Genomic DNA, 5,982 nt, shown 5'->3' on the forward strand with positions numbered 1-5,982 from the left:
ACACACAGAACTATTAAATAGTACAGGGTAGGTTCATGTAATCCTAAATAAAGTACACTCGCTGTACTGCTGGTTCTGAAGAACTCTACAACAACATGAGTATATGGAGAATTCATTTTCACTCTCACATTTATATGCCACCCTTATGCTTGAGATGTTAGTTTTATTGTTTTTTGTAAAGATTTGTTTTCTAATGGTGAAAAGTGAAAGTGAAAGTCACTCAGTCATGTCCGACTCTTGCGACTCCATGGACTGTATAGTCCATGGAATTTTCCAGGCCAGAACACTGGAGTGGATAGCCTTTCCCTTCTCCAGGGGATCTTCCAACCCAGGGGTTGAACCCAGGTCTCCCAAATAGCAGGCGGATTCTTCACCAGCTGAGCCACAAGGGAAGCCCATCTGTGAAAGAACCCTGTTTTATTTTGGCATCATAAAATAAAAATCACAACTGCTTTTTTCTTGATGCACTTTGTATGTTATCAATACTCCCAACCTCATTGAAACATTTTGAGGTCTGGTTGCTGGAGCTGGACAAAGTTATATTCACAAACATTTACAAAATGTAGCAACTTCAAAACACTTTTAAATACTTCAATTTAGTGATTTTTCAGGCTACCAAAATTTTTTCTCTTTTAAATGACTCTAAAGTAAGTTCCCGGAGAAGGCAGTGGCACCCCACTCCAGTACTCTTGCCTGGAAAATCCCATGGATGGAGGAGCCTGGTGGGCTGCAGTCCATGGGGTCGCAAAGAGTCAGACACGACTGAGCGACTTCACTTTCACTTTCACTATTATGAATTTATCAATATATTATCAGTTTGTGAAAAGCAAAGCAGGAAGTAATATTGCGTTTTCTCTCTTCTTTGTTTATGAAGTCATTGATCACAGGGGCACAATTTAAATTGAGTTCAAATGTCATTTTTTAGAAGTTGCTTAATATTTATGAGGTTAGGCTGTACAAGGGATGACCAGTTTAACTGAATATAAATATAACTAATAAAAGGTATAAGCCTTGACTTGTGTTTGACCTACACAGGAAGCAGCAGCCGGTTCTTCTGCAGATTGACCTTTCTAATTGTTCTCGGGGGAGTCCATCCCCCTTGGGTTTAAGACAAAGGTAGTACAGAAAAGAATGTTTGTCTGACCTAATTTCCACAGTTGAACTGACTTGTCTGAATGTGCTCAGGATGTCATCATGTAAGCCGTTCACCCCAACTCCTTCCCATTTTCACTTTCAGAACAGAATCCAGCTGAATCAACAACATGGAGTTTGAAATAAACCTAGGTATTGAGATTTAAAAATGACACCTTTTAGGTTGCAGTAAGAAGTAGGCGCAATCCATTTGTGAGAACGAGAGGTTTTCAACACCATTTACTTAACAATGTTTACTTTTTAAAATACTACCTTGGATTATTTGTAAAAGGGTCTCAGTAGTAGCTGATGGCCATCCTGAGAAAATGTAAAGATGTTTCAAATGAAGAGCTCAAAATAAGTTTCTTGCCAACCCTAGAGACAGTGGGCATCAGAGATCTTTTGGGGGTGGTGAAAATGTCCTGAAATTGGATTGAGGTTAATGATTGCACAACACTGTAAATTTACTAAAAATCACTGAATCATACACTTAAAACAGGTAAATTTTGGGTATGAAAATTAAACATTAATATAGCTATTTAAAAATCATATTCACTGAAGAGCTAGCTACACATGCCTGTAATTAGTCACTAAGTCATGTCCGACTCTTTGGGACCCCATGGAGTGTAGGCTTCTCTGTCCATGGGATTCTCCAGGCAAGAATGCTGGAGTGGATTGACATTTCCTTCTCCAATATGTGCCTAACCCCATGCTAAGCACTGTGGGGGTACAGTTGGGTCTGAGATGCACTGTAGGAAATGGGGCAATAGGAGTTGAGGTGGGAAGGGATGCTCAGAGATGGACCTGGCCAAGGAAGGATTTTGGCGAGTGACAAGGAAGATGGCAGAATGAATTGTAAGATGGAAGGGAAGGAGGGAGACATGGCTTGGTGCTGGAAGATAGTCAGGGTATGCAGAGGATGGAACCATATTGCGGAGGGCATAGCAGAAGAGCTTAGATTTAAGGGGTTAGGTATTTTGTGTTTGTTTTGGTTTTGCTTGTCTCTTATATTTATTTTGATGTAGCTGTGCCTGGTCTAAGTTGCAGCACGCAGGGTCTTTTGTTGTGGCATTCGGGCATCTGGTTCCCTGAGCAGGGATGGAACCTGGGTCCCCTGCATGGGGTACTCAGTGTCTTAGCCACTGAACCACCAGGGAAGTGCTTACCGTATTTTGAAGTTGTAACTTGGTGGATTTCTATAGACAAATGAGAAATTATCATAAAATTCCCTCTTGGGGTCTGTGACTTCGATTTACATGACAGCTCGTTGAACAGAGGAGAATAACTTATAACTTCACAGTCCACACAAGCCAGACTTACTCTCACATAACACAAGGGGATTTGAAGCGTTTATTTTTTCCGATAAATATATAAATCTGTATTAAAATAGCAAAGCATGATAATCAATTGATCATTAGGCACTAAGTACACCAGGTGATACATCAGCCATTCTTAGCTCTTGCAACCAAGTTTCAATCCCAATTATTGTTCAGGTGAATAACTGGTTCTGTGACTTTCTCCCACCAGCTTAACAAACAGTCAAGAGGGAGGGGTCATGGCACTTTTCAGTGATGGAAAAACGTTTCCAGTTCTGTGTGAGAATTCCTGGGAAACCTGTTCTGAATTCTTAGCTCACTTTTATCTTAAGTCAGTTCCCCAGAAAACAGACTCCTGGATGGAGATTAACTGAAGCAGGTGTCGAGTTAAAAAATATTCACAACCTATAAGTTGAGTCGTGTTTTATTCGGCGGGAATTTTTAGAACTTCAAGCCTGGGAAGCAGCACCTTGAATAACCCCGAGAGAACTGCTCTGAGGAGGTGAAGGGAGGAGCCGGGTTTCAGAGAAGTTTTACAACAAAGACAGGATAGTCTGAACGTCAAAAGATACTTGTTAATTAAAGAAAATCAGATATCTCAAGTTAAGAAATGTAGGGCTTTTCCGTCTATGGGCTTCCCAGGTGGCTCAGCAGTAAAGAATCTCCCTGCCAATCAGGAGACCAGGGTTCAATCCCTGGGTTGGGAAGGTCCCCTGGGGAAGGAAATGGCAATCCACAATAGTTATCTTGCTGGGAAATCTCGTGGACAGAGGAGCTTGGAGGGCGACAGTCCGTGTGGTTGCAGAGTCAGACACGACAGAACGATTGAACAGTATGCATGGGAAGATGCAAGAGTCTGGGATCACTGAAATCATTCCTTTGATGTGCACCTCAGCTATCTGGGGCCAGTATCTCCTCTGAAGAGACCTAACCCTTGAAACTTACAAGCTTCCTAAACATGCCTCCTCCGTAGGATGAGTTATAGAACTTTGTCTTAGATCAAGTACTCTTGGACAGAACGGGCTCAGGCTCCTAAACACCAGGAATGCCTGGGAGGAGTCACAGGAGGGGCAACCTTAGGACCCACTGTTACTGATGCAGGCATCTGTACAAACCCAAAGCCCTGGTCAAAAAAAGGGCTTTGTCTTGGCTGTGGCCTCAGAGGGGACTCTCAGATCAGAGACTCTTCTCCACTCATTTGCTGAAGATAACCCTTCGGTGCAGGGGGATTTAAAGAGCTGTTCTGCTGGAGCTGTTTTGGTGTGAAGCAGCCTTGACTGGGATAAACACTGGGTCAAATGAGATCGTCCTTCCTCAGAGAGAGCCAGTTACCTAAGCAGTGGTAAGAAACAGAGGATCCCTCTAGACTTCCTGATAACAGTGATTCTGCAGCCTCTCCTGATGTAACTTATCTCTGGCGGCTCACAACATTCCCTGGCCTTAAAGGGCGTGTGCTCCCAAGATCAACCCTCGCCCAGAAGAGAGAGGAACACCCCTGCCTACCACCAGATCCACACTCCCTAGGGGACACCAGGCGAGTTCTGGACAGGATAGCAGAGTCTACAGAGGGAAGGTAGTATTTCAGGGATGGTCCAGGACTGAGGTTAGGAAACAGAAGTTCTGGTTAATCTCTCGAATAGGTTCTTTTTATCATTCATTTTTGTTTATTTATGTATTTGGGGCTGGGTCATCATTGCTTCCTCTAGTTGTGGCGAGCAGGGGCTACTCTCTAGTTCCAGCGTGCAGGTTTCTCTTTGCAGTGGCTTCCCACAGGCTCCAGTAGTTGGGGTCCACAGGTTATTTGCCCACGGCATGCGGGATCTTCCTGGACCAGGGATTGAACCTGTGTCCCCTGCACTGGCTGGCAGATTCTCAATCACTAGCCCACCTGGGAAGTCCCTTAGCCCATTTTAGAAATCAGGTTATTGGACTTTTTTTTTTTTTGCTATTGAATTGTAGTTCCTTATATATTTGAGAAATTAATTTCCAAAAGTTTCTAAAACCAGTTTTAATGTGTGGTGGTGTGGGTGAGTTCTCACACAACCAAGCAGTCCTCTGACACAAGCTGGGTGTCCTGTAACTCAACTCAATTCTGACACTATCTACCTGGAGAGACCCAAAGGTTGAGGGCTCAGTCCTACAAGACTGCCTCTCCTCAACTTCAGACAAAATCACACCAAAGTCATCACCTGATTGGATCAGAGTTCCCGTTACCAACTCCTTAGGTTCCATTAATTTGCTAGAGTGGCTTGCAGAACTCAGAGAAAAATTTTACTTACTAGATTACCTGTTTATTATAAAAGGATATAACTCAGGAACAGGCAGATGGAAAAGATGCTCAGGGCAAGGTATGGGGAAAGGGTGTGGAGTTTCCATGCCCTCCTGGAGTTCAGCCATTCTCCCTGAATCTACAGGTGTTTGCCAACCCAGAAGCCCTCTAACCCTCATACTTTGGGGGTTTTATGGAGGTTTCATTACATGGGCAAGATTGATTAAATCGTTGGCCACTGGTGACCGAATTCAGTGTCAGTCCCCTCCTACCCAGAATGTGGAGGTGCGACTGAAATTTCCAAACCTCTAATCACATGCTCAGCTCTGCTGGCACCCAGCCCCCATCCTTAGGTTCTTTCCACATCATCTCATTAAGTTAAAGCCAGTTGTGGTGAAAAGTGAAGACACCAAGCTTCACTTTTATGGCTCTGAGTGTTTCAGGAACTGAGATCAAGAAACCAAATATTATAACAAAAGCTGCTCCCATTGCTCTTCTCACTGAAAGAATTTCGAGGGCTTTAGCTCTATGCAAGAAATGAACAAAGGCCAACACATATGATAAATCACAATATCACAACCCCTTATCAGATATATGGCTTACAAATGTTTTCTCCCATTCTGTAGGTTGCTCTTTACTCTTTCCATTGTATTCATTGCCGTGCAGAAGCTGTTTCGTTTGGTGTAGTCCCACTCGTCCACTTTTGCTTTTGTTGCTTGTGCTTTGCGGGTCCTATCTGTGAAATCATTGCCAATACCAAGGTCTTGAAGGGTTTCCCCTGTATTCTCGTCTAGTAGGTTTACAGTTTCAGGTCTTAAATGTTTACGTTTTCCATCCATTTGAATTGATTATTGCGTATGGTGTGAGATGAGTCCGACAGGTGTATGGATAGATGCTCAGCATCAGGGAATTGCAGATCAAAGCCACAGTGTGGTGTCATCTCACATCTGTTGAAATGGATTTTATTGAAAAAAACCAAAAGACAGCACGTGTTGGTGAGGTTGTGGAGAAACTGGAACCCTTGCACACTGGTGCAGTTGCTATGGAAAATAATATGGAGATTCCTCAAAAAACTGCAAGTATCAAATGATTCTGCAGTCCCACCTGTGGGTATTTATCCTGTAAAACATTAATAAACAGAGACCAGAAGAGGGCGCTCTCATACGCTTGAGGATAGCTGAGCCAAACAGGAAGAAGAAAGATTCTTTTCTGGCAAGGACCCAGCCAATGAAAAGTCAGGGACTCTGTTTACTACAGCTCTCCAAT

This window comes from Bison bison, unplaced genomic scaffold (assembly GCF_000754665.1).
Source record: "Bison bison bison isolate TAMUID 2011002044 unplaced genomic scaffold, Bison_UMD1.0 scf7180017864050, whole genome shotgun sequence".
Taxonomy (NCBI): Eukaryota; Metazoa; Chordata; class Mammalia; order Artiodactyla; family Bovidae; genus Bison; species Bison bison.